Here is a 17931-nt window from a genome sequence, read left to right as displayed (position 1 = left end):
CTTGTTTGTGTAAATTAATTCTGTGGACTTCACTTACAGAGTGTCCGGACAGGGAGTTTTTCACCTAAACCATGTTTGAAATGTTGTGTTGGAGTTAAAGGAAAAACGCATTTGTGTGTGCAATGTAGTGACAAAAATTACAGAGAGCTGACAAGATATTATGATTATATATATATATATATATATATATATATATATATATATATATATATATATATATATATATATAACTGATAATAATTACATATATCATAAAAAGTGCTGAAGATTATGCCGCCAGATTTTCAAAATAGTCATTTAGACAAATAATATTATTATATAAATGGAGCAAGACAAATTTGTAAAACATCCTATCATCAAGAATTACGAGGCATCGCGTGATGATGTAATCAGATTGTCAACTAAAAAGACCAGCCGGTTATGTTAATAGTTGTTGTTGATTTTGTTGTAGGGTTTAACGCCATCTTTCAGCACACGATAGGCTATACATGGCGGCCAGTATTAATGGTGTAGGAAGAAGCTGGAAAACCCCAGAAAGAACCACTGACCCACAAGAAGCTACTGGAAAGCTTTCTTGCATACCCACATTGGCTGAATCTGAAACTCGAACCCACGCAGACAGAGGTGAGATGGCAGTGATCCGTAACGGACAGTGCTTTAGACCACTTGGCCACTGGGGGCCCCTATATGTTAATAGTACTTCTGCTTCTCTAATGTTTGGTGTTGATAGGAAGAAAAAGTATTACTCTCATAAATTTATTTACGAATCTTATCACGGAGTAATCGCAAACGGTCTTGTGATCGATCATATTGATTCAAATCCGAAAAGTATTTATTTAATTAATTTATGAATAATGACACACAGTCAGAATTGTAGATTTGGTAATACTGAAAAATTTAAAACAATTGCAAAGAGACCGGTTAAATGTGTAAATATTTCAATCAATGAACGCAGCTGGCAAATATTTGGATATTTCCATGCTGTAGCAGATCAAATATACAGATCAGCATTTTCCAATAAATATAAATAAAAAGTAGCGTTTCAGTATTATTGGAGATAACTCTGTCAAGCTAAGCTGTCTCGGGTAGAGTAATTAAGTAGTTACCTCGCTTGTTATTGCGTAATATTTATGCTACTATTAAGATTTTTTGTGTCATCTTAACTAGTTATATACAATAATTTAATGTCTGCGTGGTAATTAACACAACACAGTTCAAGAAAATATTTAACTTACCTCTGTTCACACTCGAATACACTTCTAGATTGACTGTGAGAGAACATTTCTGCGCCCTTTATAGTCATGAATACGCCCTCGCAGAACATTCCAGAAATGACGAAGTTTCCAGAATAAGTAAATAAAGTGATTTTCTGGAATATTTTGAAACATTCGCCCACGCAAAATAACGGAAATTTTCAGACGGAATTTACAGAATAACTCAGTCACGTGCTTTTCTGGAATGTTCTGCCTGGGCATATACTTGACTATAAAAGACGACCAGAATCGCTCTCTCGCTGTCAGTCTGGAAATGCATTTGGGAGTGAACAGAGGTAAGTGAAATATTTATTTAGTAATCTAGAGGTTATGTTGTGCTAAATTGTATTAAATCAACTTGGTTGAGGAATATAATTTAAGTATATATTTAGTATACAATGAACTATGAAAATATTAGTGCTATTATTTCTGCAATTAAAAAATTAAAACACGAAAATATAAAAATATCAGTTGAAATAAATCCTGAAAATATTATTTTTAATTTTGAATCTCTACAACAGGGGAAATTTGAAGATAGATATACACTTCCAGCAGAAGATAGGCTCATTAGGCTGACCCAACAAGCTATGTTTCAATCCTTGGCGACAGTGAAAGATACAGAAGTTGAAAAATTCATATCTCTCTCGTGCAATTGGAAAAATTAGATATCAGAATTAGCTAACAAATACGAAACAAAAAATTATTAGCAATCGTGTGTGACAACTGAGAAAGTTTATGTCTGATCGTGAAAATGAAAGTGTCAGTAATTGTGAAAGTGAAAGTTATGGCTGCGATCTTTTAACTTTGGTGTAAAGGATTGTGAAATGATTTATTTCTCATAATATTTTATTCTCATTCAGATCTATTTCTGATAATAATATTTAGTTATTTATCAGTTCTGTCCTTTAATTATAAATTTAAGCACCATAGAACCCATAAAATTATTAAATCAGACCTATAATTATTACTTAAAGTCCCATATAACCCATCAAATTATAAAATCATATAAACAAATTCGATAGTAGGTGAGGATTAATATTTTTTTATATTATGATACAAATATTTATTATGATTTCTGAAAATAATATTTTTTATTCAGATAATATTTTTATATTTTTTTATTCTGATAATATTCATTTTTTATTTCTGATAATAGTTTTTTATTTTTATTTTTGATGATATTTATCCTGATTCAGATTTATTTCTGATAATAATGTTTATTTATTTTTATTTCTGGCAACATTTTACCTGATTCAGATTTATTTTTGTTCATCATATTTATTTATTTATTTTATTACTGATAATATTATTCTGATAATATTTGTTCTCATTCACATTTATTTCTCATAATATTTATTTATTTTTTATTATGATATTATTTATCCTGATTCAGATTTATTTCTAATAATATTTATTTTGATTCTGAAAATAATATTTTTATTCTGATAATAATATTTTTTATTCTGATAATAATATTTATTCTGGTAATATTTTTTATTCTGATAATCATATTTATTCTGGTCATATTTTTTATTGTGTTAATCATATTTATGAATAATGCTGCTTTTCTTAAAAAAATCTAACATTCTGATGAAATTTAGTCAAAATTCATCGTTTTTTCTCAGCTATAAGTCGATTTGTAGGTAGAAAATCCGTTAAATTACTGATTTTCGAAGGGTCAAACCTCACACAATTCTCTAATTGATTTTAGAATTTATCGAAAATTTTGCTAATATTGGTCATTTTTCAACAGAAATTTAATCGGAATCAGTAATCAGCCGAAAATCAGTAATCTTACGGATTTGCAAAGATCATTTGATAATAATAATAATGATAATAATAATAATAATAATAATAATAATAATGATAATATTTATTCTGATAATAATATTTATTATGAAATCTTCTGTTTAGAAGGATTTTAACAATTACGCTCTATCAAATGTGAGAATCAGTGAAGAACAATATCATAATATTTATTCTGATATTAATATTTATTCTGATAATAATATTTATTTTGATTTTGATAATACTATATTTTATTCTGATAATAATATTTTTTATGTAGTTTAATGTTTTCGATCAGATTTTTATTATTTCAAGTACCATTGTCCCCATCAATTTGATGAAATAGTTCGATAATCTGAAAAATTATGGGCAATATACCCAACAATTTGATGGAAATGTTTGATAATCTGAAATAATACTAATAACGGTAAAATCAATAATAAAATTATTGAACATAAAATTGTTAATGAAATTGACTAATAATCTGAAGGGGCCCCGAGTGGCCGAGTGGTCTAAAGCGCTCTTCGTTACGGATCACTGCCATCTCACCTCTGTCTGCGGCGGTTCGAGTCTAAGATTCAGCCAATGTGGGTATGTGAGAAAGCTTGCCAGTAGCTTCTTGTGGGTCGGTTGTTCTTTCCGGGGTTTTCCCGGGTTCTTCCTCCACCATTAATACTGGCCGCCATGTATAGCCTATCGTGTGCTGAAAAATGGCGTTAAACCCCACAACAACAACATAATAATCTGAATAAATATGGGTAATGTACCCATCAATTTGATGAAATTGTTCGATAATCACTGGTGCTCTAATGGTTAAAGCTTGGTGCTCAGCATTAAGAGGTTAGTGTTAGGACTGGTCGGCCTGGTGTCAGGATAATGTGAATGGGTGGGACATCATGCTACATGTCTGCGACATGATGCCCCAGAGCTAGGCATCACTATAAACTGCCACGCTGCAGACATCGTAGCGATATGACTGAATTTTTTGTAAAGCTACGTTAAAATCCAAATCACACAAACACACACTCGATAATCACTAAAAAATAAATTCTGTGATAATATATTTATTTGTTTTTTGACAAAGTCAAGGACGAAATTATTATTATGTAATATTTTCTTCTGTTTTTCGATCAGATTTTTATTATTTTGAGTACCATTTTCCCCCCATCAAATTATAAAATCGAACTAATTTTTGTTAATTTAAGTATTATTTTTTATGAAATCTGAACGAAATCAGAAAAATAAAATTCTGTTATAATTTTTTATTTCCCTTGATTATAAGAATCAAGATCAAAAATCAATCACGAACGTGAAGACCTGTGATCTTACATACAGATTCAAATTCAAAATTTCATTTCGTAAATAAAGTACCTGTCCGGATTGGTCAGTAAGTTTTAAATGTATCCTTGAAAGTAGCGAATTATGACATCGCAAATAGACCGGATTAATGGGTTCTTGTACAATCAAGTATCGAGGAGGTACTTGAGGTGTAAATGTATATAAAATATATCCTTGCAAAGCCTGACTAGATGTTTTGCAGGCTCTATTTAATTTCTGCCATCAATTACATCAAATACAAGATTGATAATACCATCCGGTGGATTTAGTTTTATCCATGACTCAACAAGTTTTGAAAAACATTCATTGATAATATCATTAACACATATTTTTAGTTCGCCAGTTTCAAATTCTTTTATTATAAATGTTGCTAGATCTGATTCGGTTGTTTTATAATGATTGAGAAATATTTGTTTATAATTAAATATTTTTTTCTGGTGATAAAATTCTTGCAATACATTTTATAATATCAACAGTTGCTTGAATAATATAGTCAAGGTCTGTTGTAATTTGATTTAAATGTTGTATTGTTTCAATGATTTTGTTTTTTAGGTTAAAATTACGCTACTCCAGAATATAATTTTTAAATAACCATTCTAATGCTGCAGATATAATTGCATGTCCATCTTAAATGATTTGAATATTCTTTCTTGAACAACGTACACATCGTTTTTATCACTTATGATTATAGAAGAAGGATAGAGATACTGACGATCAGGGTGTAATGGAAATTCTTCTTCTCGATATTTTGGTTCCTTTGTATATATAAAAAATTCGTTAAGTGATCATTCATCTCGTTGAGGTTCTGGCGGTCTTTTATGCTCTGGTTCTATTTCAGGCCATCCTAAGACGCTTCGAATCGATGATCAATAAATATCTACAACATAATCTGGTGAATTTATTTTAATCGCAGCTGATAAAGTTGGTTCGTGAATCGTAATAGCTATTTTTTTATGATTCTTTAACGTTTATAGACTTCATTCTGCGTTGGAATTCATCATTGATTTGTTCAATCTGATAATTACCTGTGGGAATTCTGGCAACTTGCCAATCGGGAGTTCCATCTGGTTTATTTTTGTATTTGCAAATACCAGTGAATTATTTGCTTGCAACCCACCGAATGAATTTGATCTAATATTTGGCCAACTATGATCTACTCGTAATTGTGTTAGTGCTATTTATTTCGCTGGAATTGCAGTTGGAAATTAACACTAAATTCAGGATTGGTTGAGCTTACTGAAATCATCGTAGATTTTGACGGAGTAAAAACAACAATTTACTGTAGTAACTCGATCGGGGTTGACATTATTATTATTATTTTCTAAATCACGATTTTCTAAATCATACTTGGATTTTATCACAGTCATTACTTCTTTGTAAATCTTAATCATCTCCGTGAACTCAAAATCTGATATTTCTCCATCACTAAGACTTGTTGATGTTAACGAAGATAATTTGGAGTATGCTAATGTCGCTGTGTGTAATTATTATATAATCATGTAATTTTATTTTTGCGCATATTTTTGTGTGATAATATTAAGAATATCAGCAATTGTTGTTACAGCTGAAACACAAATTGTTACAACTGCAGGTGATGTCATTGTTGTTATTGATAACAATACATATATTCAGAAGACCCACCTGACGGAGTCAGGAGTAGATAACGCCGTGAAATTGTGGTAGATATCGTAAATGTTGTAACGCCATTTACTGATAGCCTGTATATAGCGGCAATCTCTGCCCGATGTTTAATGGGTTTATTGATTGGTAACCATAATACTTGTCCAGACGCTACTGTATATACTACACTGTCGGTATTTCTTTATGTCAGTGAGTTTAATATCAATAACCACTGGACTTCCAAAAAGTTAATTAATGGTTATATTTGTGTTTCTACCAAAATTTGTAAACGCTTGTACATGATTTTCTCAGAAATTGTGAGTTTTACATCGTTATGTCTTAATCTGCTGAAAGTTGTTGTTGTTATAGGGTTTAACGCCATTTTTCAGCAAAAGATAGGCTATACATGGCTTCTAGTATTAATGGTGGAGGAGAAAACCCCAGAAAGAACCACTGACCCAAGAGAAGCTACCGGCAAGCTTTCTCACATATCCACATTGGCCGAGCCCGAGACTCGAACCCACGCAGACAGAGGGGAGATGGCAGTGATCCGTGACGGAGAGCGCTTTAGACCACTCGGCCACTCGTGGCCCCTTAATCTGCTGAAAGATGAGATCAGAATATGGCTTTGATGAAATTTGAACTGGTAGTCATGATTTGCACTGCTAGTCATTCGAGTACACAAATCTCACAACCCACATGTTCATGACATCATAGATCCAGTATTCATATGATATCAATAATAACCCATTTCATATCTTGTAGAAAAAAATTAAAATATTTAATGAAAGTTGTATGCTGTTTTAAATATAAAAAAAAGAACACAAAGTTCTTTATATATTTATTTTGAGAACAGCTACATGGGTTTTGTTGTATCGTGTGTGTGTGTGTATGATTTGGATTTTTAATATAGCTTTAACAATTTTTCAGTCATATCGCTACGTTGTATGCAGTGTGACAGTTTATAGTGATGTCTATCACTGGGGCATCATGCCTCAGACATTTAGCATGATGTCCCACCCAGTCACATTATTCTGACACCAGCTGACCAGTCCTAACACTAATCTCTTAATGCTGAGCGCCAAGCGAGGTAGCTGTTAGTACCATTTTTATAAGTCGTTGATATCACTCAGCCGGGGATCGAATCCACGACCTTCCACATCCGAGGTTGACGCTCTAACCACTAGGCCAATAGAGCCGTCCTCTGCTTGTATATTCGTGCACTACTTTATGAGGTGATATTAGGGACTTTGACACAACGTCGAGGACAGCAATTACTTCACGCCCGCATATTGGCTAAGCGTTTTTTTTTTTTTTTTTTTTATAATGTTGAATGCTGTTTTTACTGTGTGTACGTAATTTAAACATTCTTTTGATGAAGACAACCCATACGAATCAAAATAAACAATTCCACGTGGATCAATTGTGTATGCCACCCAAATGAGTGCCTGGACCGGAACTTTTATCGAGATTAATAATGCCTGTTTCAATTTTGTTGGGTTGTTTTTGTAATTGGTCACGCATAAAAACACATTTGAAATTTTGGATGTTTAATTTTTTTATCAGCATCAAGTAAATCAAAATTTGATATCGGACGAAATAATGAAGTGTTCTATGAAGTCTTAGACCTTTTCCACATCGATGAGGAGTTCCTGAAAGTCATGGGCCTCTCCCCTTTTTAAAAAAAAATCCCTTTCATGTTACTTTATCGATTGCTAAGTTGGTGAGCTTACTAGCAGCGGATCCAGCAGCACCAAGTGCACTGCTGTTGCAGCAGCTGGGGCGGCAGCGGCAGCTGAAGCTGGTATAGCTACAAGAAGTGGAATTATTCCACCTGTTTTAACTGTGTCTTTAATGGTACCCGCAGAAAGATCAAATCTAACACTGGTATTAGATCGTTTGGCGTTATTGAAGTGCATGAGTTGACTTTCAGTCAGTGATAATTTACTTTGACCACCCTTGATCTGATAATTTTGTAGTGTTATTTTTCTTCCAGAATTATTTTGTGATACTGATTGTAGCTTTTTAATCTGATCAGGAGTCAGACTGGCACGAACATGATGATATGACATTATAAATACAATGAGCGATTTAATTACATGTTTTCTACTGGGGCATCAATGACTCTCATTGGTCCACCAACACCTTCAAGTAACATTGTTTTGTCGCTGAGTATAATAGCAAATGCTCTGTAACCATCAGCGGGCAGTCGAGCTACACGAGTTCGGAAGTGTATATCAAAGACTGATTGTCTGAACAATATCAAATGTTCCAATGAAAAATAATAGATCGGATACAGCGTTGTGAAATCCCGCTGAGATATCTGCAAGCCAGAATCAACATTCTGATCACGCCCAATAAATGTCATCAACCGATGATAAGCACGTGCAACATGATTTTGATCAAAATTTAGCAAAACTTTTTCAGAAGGTTCTTGATGTCCGTTTATCCTCATACAAATTCACTAACCCCAAGCGTGTCATACATCATTGGATTTCTTTCCTGCGAATCTGCTCTGGCATTTTCCTGAAATGCGATGAATATATTTTGTGGTGCTGACACTCCCTGCTGTGATGCTATCTGCCATGTAAATAACCCAGCAGCATTACTTTGAACGCTATCTGTAGTCATTGTCAACCATGATAATGTTGATTTACCACCTCATGAAAGAAAGTAACCGTTGTTCTTCGTCGATCGATGGAGTCATTACTGACATACACAGTGACAGTTTTGTTAGTATTACTTTAAAAGCATCAACTGCGTTGGGTCGCCAGACTGCATTATTGTCGGTGGCTTGTCTTACAAGTAACACAGTGTGTTTAGCGCCAAATATAACTTGTCTAACATTTCTACAAAATCCAAATATGTGTGATAGAGGAATCGCATATGAAAAATTTGTTCTCCATTTAACATTTGTCTGCGCGCTGCGAATCCTAATTTGAGATTTTTGCTCATTAATGTAACTGCGTCCCCAGCTACATTTAGTCTCACGTTGCTACTCTCGGGGTGATCAGTGGTATCCTTTGCAAACATCATTGACGGACCAGCTGACCTCGAATTATTATCGCTGTATCTTGCCAGACCCAATATCGTCGTAGCAATATCAACATTTTTAAGACACGATTTAATATTTTTTCCGTCAATCATGTATATGGCACTGTTAAATAATGATATAATACCATTGTTAACAAAACCAGGCCGATCTAAAAGTCCGTATGCTGTATCACCTGCTATTAAAAGTTTGCCTTCTACTTCAATAAATGCCTCAGCGGGTATTAGATATTTACTTGTATCCTGGACTTGCAACTCGATTCTTCCTCGTGCGTTAGGTACACGCGCGTCATAAGAATAATACTAATAATCACGCATAGATTCATCTTCGAGAACTGGCGCATATATGTCAAATGCGGGATCAGATGCACGTTTGAACATTTTATTATAATTATTATCGTCTCACACGAAGACCACTTCCTGTTATTAAACTTGCCGTTATATTTTTTTCTTTTCCTGACATGGGTACACTAGCCAACTCTGTTATTTTTTTATTTGCAGCTTGATTGATTATTTTACTGACATTTGCAGGCATAATTTCGGTGCTGGGCAATTTTACTGGCTGAGGTTTTTGTCGTATTAATCGTGCTAGTTTATCCTTGATTGCTGAAAATGCTTTACCGGCAATATCACCAAAAGCACCAATACCTTTTTCGTGAACGTCAATAGCTTTCATTGATAATTGTTTTGCAATCTGTATTGCTTTTGGGGCTATCCTTCTAAATAGACCCTAAACAACATCACCGAGTCCATCTCTGTATGTAACTGTGTATGTTGGTAATCATGAATTTACCACCCTGACCATTACTGGTCCACGTTGAGCATTGTGTACGATCATCTTATTTTCTTGTCACTGATCAATAAATATTAATATCCATAATACCGCCTGTAAATAATCGTTGATAAATTGCAGCTGCTTCATTACTGATTTCTGGGGAATTATTTCCGGCACGTCCCCCTCCCCCAATCAGATTTTCTAATCATTCAACATCGGCAAGGACATTATTGGGACATGGAGTAATAAGTCCACATCTTCGAGTAACAAGACCACTTCCGGTTGCACCTTCTTCCTCACTTGTTGTTTTGTCTCCTTCTTTCTCCCATTTTCGTGAGACTGATTTCCATATTGCTTCCTTTTTACTTGAAGAATAACGTAATTCCTTTCTTTGTCTAATTTCTTCAAATTCCAAATCTTCTTCTTCTCTTTGTTTACTTTCTCATTCACTCTCTTTAAGTTTCGACTTCGTTTCTTTTTCTCTTTGTTTCCTTTTTACATTTGCTTTTTCAAGTTGCAACTTCATTTCTTATTCTCTTTGTCTCCTTTCCAGCAACGCTTGTCTAATATGCTCATCTACTGTCTGGTTAAAAATGTTAAAATTATTAACATCTTCCTCAGATCTGATTTGCGGAATATCAGTATAGATGTGATATACATCCTTAATCCAATCAGCAGCTTTTAAAGTTTTAACATTTTCATATTTTACATATTTATCTCTATCAAGATATCCAAACGCACCAATATCAATTACGTTATCTGAGTTTCTGATAGCGGCAATACCATCAAGTGTAAATATTTCATTGATGTTAGTTCTATCTCTTGGCAGAGGTTGTGGTTTAACTTTAGGTTGTGGCTGAGGAGGTTGCTGGGGTGGTGGTTGAGCTGCTTGAAGACGGACAGCAATATCAACAGGCAATGTTTCAAGAGCTTTTTGAGCCGTCTCAGTTGCTGTAACAATTTTCTTTGTTGGTTCGACAATTAGTTTAAATAACTGTTCTGTACCTTCTGCAAATTCCGCCTGAGAATCGTCACGAGCTTGTAGTTGCTGGTTGACAGCAACACGAAGAGGGGTATATTTTTAATTGCATCTAATCGCTCTCGAGCTAATCTAGCTGTTCGAGATTCCATTATTGATATAATAATGATTTAATTACTCACACATTACAGTAGCAGAGAGGGTGCGACCTCAATGAAACCTTCAGCGGGTAAACGAGCGCACATAACAAATTTTCAAAAACACGAACGACAAAGATAAAGTCACAAAATAAACTAACACAATAAGATAAACTTTCGGTTTAGTTAGAAGTTTTGATTTGGCGTTATTGACCTTATATTTTTCATTTCGTAGAAAGCTTTATTTATCAAAAAGTCTGTTAACTCTCTCTGCTGCTTATATTCACCGAACTGAATACAAAGCCTATATTAGAATATGTATCTCATGTACTCAGCAGTCATATAACCGGTGTGATAGCATTGGGTTTCCAGAAACACTTTTAATTTTTTTTTAAATCTCTTCTCAATCAATGGACGCACTAAATTCAATGAAGCGTGTGCGATGCTGTTCCTTGCGACAAGAGTGATAATGTGCCCAGCGACAACAAGAATGATATTGTGCCCCACGACAACAAGAGTGATACTGTGCCACACGACAAGAAGAGTCATACTCTGCCACACGACAAGAAGAGTCATACTGTGCCACACGACAAGACGAATGAAGTGCGGATTCGCGCTACTATCATGCTGTTCACGAGGATCGTCACCCAACTGCTCATACGTTACTATGTGAGTTTCCTTGTATTTTATACTACGAATACTTGTTTCCCGTAGAATTGTCTGGCTATGCAGACTTTGACAGTCCATTACACTCATTCAAAGGGAAATGGCGTAAATATTTAGAAGGATCAATTTCCGAATATATCACTACAGCAGGATTTGTCTTCTCAGGTCAAGGAGATCAAGTACAATGTTTCAGTTGTGGTTTTTAACTTCACGAGAGGGAATATAAAGATTCGGATTACAAGGAGCATTTCGGATGGTCTAGGTGCTGTCTCTACATTCCTTTAGTGAGTTCAGAATGTAAGAAAACTCGGGTCGTTTGGAAGAGGAGAGGGTTCGTTGTTTTTGTTTGGAACTGCGAAAATGCATTTAGAGAGAACTGTCATAGATTCAAATGAAACGCAAAGAATATGTGCATCCTCTGCGACATAAACTTTGTAACCATTTGTGTCTGAATGATATTAAAAATCTCAGATTACTTGACAATATTCAAATGAGACAGTAATCCAAATCATGTAAGACTCTGAATACCACAACTTCTGCCTACAATGAGTGTTACACTGAATTCCATGAGAGAAAGTGTGGGAACAGGTTCAAGAATGACAGGAATATAATTGGTTTTGTAAGCGAATTATTCCCTCAAGATGAGATTCCTTCATGACGTGTATTATAATCAATTAATGACTACATTTCATGTATACAGTTTACACCAAATATCGCTTGACAAACGTATGACTATTTTCTCATAAAAGACATTGATGTGAATGACTAGTTACAAAGAGTATATTTGGAATATTCGTTTGGAGTTGCCAGAACGCATTTACGGACACTATACAAATTCAAGTGATACGCAAGGAACAATTGCATCGGAAATTGCATAGACTTTTTTTTAATCATTGTTTCCTGAATGCTATGGAAGATTGATTACTCTGAAAATACTACAATGTTTAGACATCAGTAAACTGTGGATATGTTATAAAATTACCAATGATACATGGATAACTAAAGCGGGAAATGGTACTAGTCAAGTTCTGATCAGAACACAGCCAAGTATCCTCTATGATAAGTGGCTGCTGAAACATTCGCAGTAGCCTCTGGACTCAGATCCAGTGTCGAAGAGCATGTCTTCCAATGTCAACCGCCTATATGTTTGTTTATTGGTATCGTCGGCAATGCTGTTATCAACATAAAAATTTAATAAAATCCTCGCGAGTTCGAACATTTTAAAGTATTCTAGATAGGATCAACCGAAATGGCCAGACGTTGTGTACCAGACCCTTTGAACATAACTGTGGTTTAAGCCAAGTGAAATTAGGAACGAACAGTATATACGATACTTCGTCCGACAATTATGCGGGAGAATATAGCTTGTATGGATTTGATTTCACTCTAGACCACGTCAGTGATAAGGGACATTCCCACCTGACATGCAGAAATTGACAATACTCTGTAAACCTAGCCTAAGAAAAGTCACCCTCAAATACTAAAAAAAAAAAAAAATGCAACACAAAACCTTAGCGATGACGATGTTTTCAATTCAGAAAAGCAGTCATAAACACTGAGCGGAGTCACTATGGCCACAGCACGAACAATACTTAATTTCCTGCTTTTCTTGCCAACTTGCTGGGAAAAACACACTCCTGACAAGAGAAAATTGTTGTTGTCAAATTGATCATCATAGTCAAGTACAACACGACCAGTGCCTGATGATGAATCAAGAAGAGAAGTTGGAAGAGTATTTGGAAGAAGCATAGACACTAATTCAAGAATGAAAAACTTGAAAGTGAGGTACCAAGATTTGAGTGACCATCTACTACCTTCAGTGACTTCTTTTGCAGTCGAAACGCATCGAAGCTCGTTTGCAACAGGTTTCTGAGCCTTTTTGTTTATGGACGTACTTGACAGATGTGTAAACTGACTGCCTGCCATTACCTGTGAAGATGAATATCTGGGAACGTTGTTAGCTTCTGACCTATAGTTCGTACACAGCTTCATTGAATCCACTGGTTTGTGCTAAAGATGAACTTCCTGATCGAAAACCTAAAGACGTTCGAGCTTATGTCATTAACACGGGCGACAGCATCGCTCAGGGTCCCACTGAGTAGCTCTTAACTTTCCCAGCAACTACAATTTGGTATATTTTGATTCAAGAGAATTACCTCCTTTGGAAGATGATATCATAGATTTTATGAGACGAAATGCTGTATCCACTCAATTAAATAATGTCAAGTTAAAAGGATCAGATTCGGTAGTGTCTTTATCATATTGTTTGAATTTTTTCTAACTTTATATGTACTTACTTTTGGGGAATCGATTTTTCTAGAAATGATGCCGAAATAGAAGTGTGTTTTTGTGAACATTATGGGCATCTATTTTCTTTAGCTCAAAAACGTAGTGTGGATAGATGGCAAAATAGCACTGAGCTCGATCATTAGAAGTATAGTCTTATTTCACAACGTTGTCAACTTTGTAAATATGTTCATGTTTAACTTTTTTATCAGCTATACGTAAAGAAGATGAGACTATCCCTAATCCTCCCTCTTCAGTGTTGATGTTTGAGTTATCAGAGCTTTATTTTTTTAAACTTGGACTTAGAAGAAGAAGAAGAACAAACAATGATGTTGACTAGACTCGTCAAATGAGAAAATAATTATGTTGACATGCTCTCTCTCTCTTTCTCTCTCTCTCTCGATTGATTGATCGATCGATGTTTGAACTTGTAATAAAATAGAACAGCTGTTATGTTTCACGACCGTTTCTCCACTTTTCAGAAATGTTTTCCTTTACGTCCGCTCATAAGTATTGTTACACGCATACACCCAAAGGATCTCGCCGTCGAGGGATTCAACCAATACATACGCGATTCTGGATTGAGGTCCATTGTTTCCTATATTTCCAGGGACATTATAACAACAGCCGATGTCAACTGAATAGTACATAAATGCATTAATACTACAAATCATTTTCATTAGTCATCCAATGACCATACGTCACGAAACACTAAATTCACACTTGCATTTTTTTAAATTCTTGTTTCACAGTTGTATGACTCGCCATGCAGCCTTTCCAAGCCGACGTTTGGTACTTTACAGCACGCACTACGATACTAGATTCAAACACATAATACAAGAAATCATTCCTATCTCAAATTACTAAACACTTATGCATTAGAATATCCTAAGAATTCATTGCGTTACGAAATAGGAACCGTGGTCCATTTTATGAAACAAATCCATCTATGCTACCATAAAGTCTCGTAAATATTGTACATTATGATCTCTACTTCTAGATATTGGTTAATTGCTCGGTGTAATAAATATCTCATCAACACCAGGTCCTGATAATCAACAGATAATCACTAAAATCTAACAAAGCTATAAACGGAAACGGGAATATAAATAGCACACACCCTTGGTTTATTATATTATATAAAGCTGTACGATCACTGGTCTTGCCATCCATCATCGATCAGACATCCAAGAAGAAAATCAGCAGATGCAGGTAGAGAAACTGAGGGAAGCCTTGTCCTATTTAGAAAAAGTTTAATACTTCGTGGACCGAGTAAAAGAGTATTACCCTAATGCACGGCATGTCGACAGGGCGACAATCTCCTTCAGGATGGGAAAGAACCGATAAGAGGTGTGATAAAAGAAGTGGAAAAGATGAAAAGGACATTAGAGGAGAAGGAAAGGGTGCTGGAGCAAGAGACAAGGGACAGGAAAAATCCCGCGTCTCCACCAAAGTTGGGTAAGTGTGCAAGAAAGATGGAAGCAAAGGGAGGAAGAAGAAAGGAGAGAGAAGCAGCGGCAGCAGATGCTAGTGCTGTCCCAGTAACGCAGATGAAAGTTTGGGAGTTTGAGGCAAAGGAACATAATTTTAAGCTCTCTGTATTTGTAAGCCGATGTAAGAACTTAGAACAGATACGTTCTTACTGTAGATCCCGCCCGATTGTCTGAATACAGCTTTAAAAAAAAAATCCATGATAGCAACCAATGGCTCTTTTCAGGGTCATCATTTCTATTAGAAAAGATGTACTATTCAATCGATGCCAATATGTGTTTTATGTTTGTTCGCATGTCTTTCAAAACAAAAACTACAACCCTCCCCAGTGTAATGACATATAAACATGTCTGTGAGTAATGTCAGCGCATACATTCTTACCATTTTTTTGTATTGGTTAATAAGTGTTGATTTTGGTCACTCAAACTGCGTGTTGAGGTTTCATGTACCTTTAGATTCACTTTTAACATTTCGTTTTGTCTTCAGACAGTCCCATAATGTTAAATCTATGGACGTTTTAAACATTACATTTCCCATTGTCGCTAGATAGTCCCAAAATAACGGCAATTTCCTATTACCAGGGTATTCCGAATTGTTACTATTTTATAATCTCATACGGAGCTGTGTTATTTCTTTATCTTAAATTACTAAAGTATAAGATAAGAATTGTTTATTTCAAACTGCATAGTCCATACGTTTAAATTAAAATATCAATATAAAAATAATTAAAACATAAAGATAATTATATCTTATGCACAATTAAGCAGACACACCTACAGCAATGGACTGTGTCCAGCAATGTTAAGAATTAAATTATGTAAGACATTTACAGATTAATTTGTTCCATTTATCTAAAATATGAAGCTTAAACGAGTGTCATAGTTACACAGACATTCCAAGACATAATTCTTATTATCAGATATTTTTGTCATCATTAAGAACAAATACTTTCTAATTACGTCTTAAAGACCGATTACGCTATAGTTTATAAACATGTTAGCGGTACTGTTCCGTCTTGGAAGGCTTAAGAGAAAACGAAGACTATTATCATAACCAATAACTAGTTTTCATTTCATACATTCATCAAAGTTTGTCCACAGAGGAGATCAATGCGTTGTGCAGCAATAAGATTTGAATACTCTAATTCTGATATTAAAAAAATAATTTCTAAATTTTCGTAGAAGCATGTTCGTTCGAGTACTCATAAATATGCAATATTTCATCATATCTTGAGCATCTAATTAGAGTTTTCAAATATGACCCAAATACGTTGACATAGATAAGAGCATGTCCGTTAAGATGTACACAGGGAGGAGATGGTAATTTGAAAGAAGTTGTCTGAAAGACCATGCATACCGATTTTTGTGTATTATATATGATATCATTCTCAAATGGGTATTGCTCACATATCTTCAATAATTTACTTAAACACGTGACAAGAGGACTAATCGATGACAAAACATCAGCAAAACTTAAATTGTTTTAGAAATGACACATTGGCCATCAAAATATAACCTCGCGTGACACTGACCCAGCTTATGATTTAAATCGTCTATGTATATTTGAAATAACAATAGGGAAAGAACGCCTCTCTGTCTAACCCACTGGTTACATGGAATGAGCTGGTCTCTACACTTCACCAACATACATTGTACAACTGCCTCCTTGCCAGTCAACGAAAGGATGAACTACGTAAACGGGTATTTGAATATCAAACAACGTTTAAAGGGTGTCCAATGACTGACCATATAAAATGCCTTACTAGTTTCTAAAAACATGCAAACACAGGGCTGAAATATTCGACATACTAGTAAATGTTTTTCTCAAAGGCACAGAGAGGCATAAGACCGCTGAATGTTACTTTTAAAACCAAACTAATTATCAGAGTCTGTGACTTCACATCGTTGTAGCATAATACATTCAACAAATTTTGGAAATAACAATTGTCGTAAGAGCCATAGGTCTATAAATTTTTTGTCCGTCAGGTTACCAATTTTACCTTTCAGTATAGGGATAAGTGTAACCTTTGAGAACTCATCTGGCACAAAGTTATGTACAAATATACAATAAATTAAAATTATCGAAAGGATATGAAGTCTTTTAGCTGAAAATTTAAAATGTTCTACATATACAAAAAAATCTGATCCTGGGCATTTACCCACTTTTTGTTTGGCCATGACACGCTGGATCTCAAAGAATGCGATCAGTTCAATACGACTAGAAGGGACCTTAAATGTCTAAAAAGTGTTTATGTCTTGGATTTGTAACCTAGCTTTAACAATTTTAAGTCATATCGCTACGATATCTTCAGTGTGACGGTTTATAGTGATTTCTAGTACTGGGGCTTCATGCTGCATGCATGTAGCATCATGTCTCACCCAGTCACATTATCCTGACACCAGGCCTACTAGTCCTAATACTAACCTCTTAAAGCCGAGCGCCTAGCGAGTCAGCTGTTAGTACCATTTTTGTAAGTCTTTGGTATGACTCGGACGGGATTCGTACCTGCGACCTCACGCATTCAAGGCGGACACTCTATCCATGAAG

Source organism: Sinohyriopsis cumingii, chromosome 18 (assembly GCF_028554795.1).
Source record: "Sinohyriopsis cumingii isolate HCF-2022 chromosome 18, ASM2855479v2, whole genome shotgun sequence".
NCBI lineage: Eukaryota > Metazoa > Mollusca > Bivalvia > Unionida > Unionidae > Sinohyriopsis > Sinohyriopsis cumingii.
Note: the sequence above shows the minus strand (reverse complement) of the source record.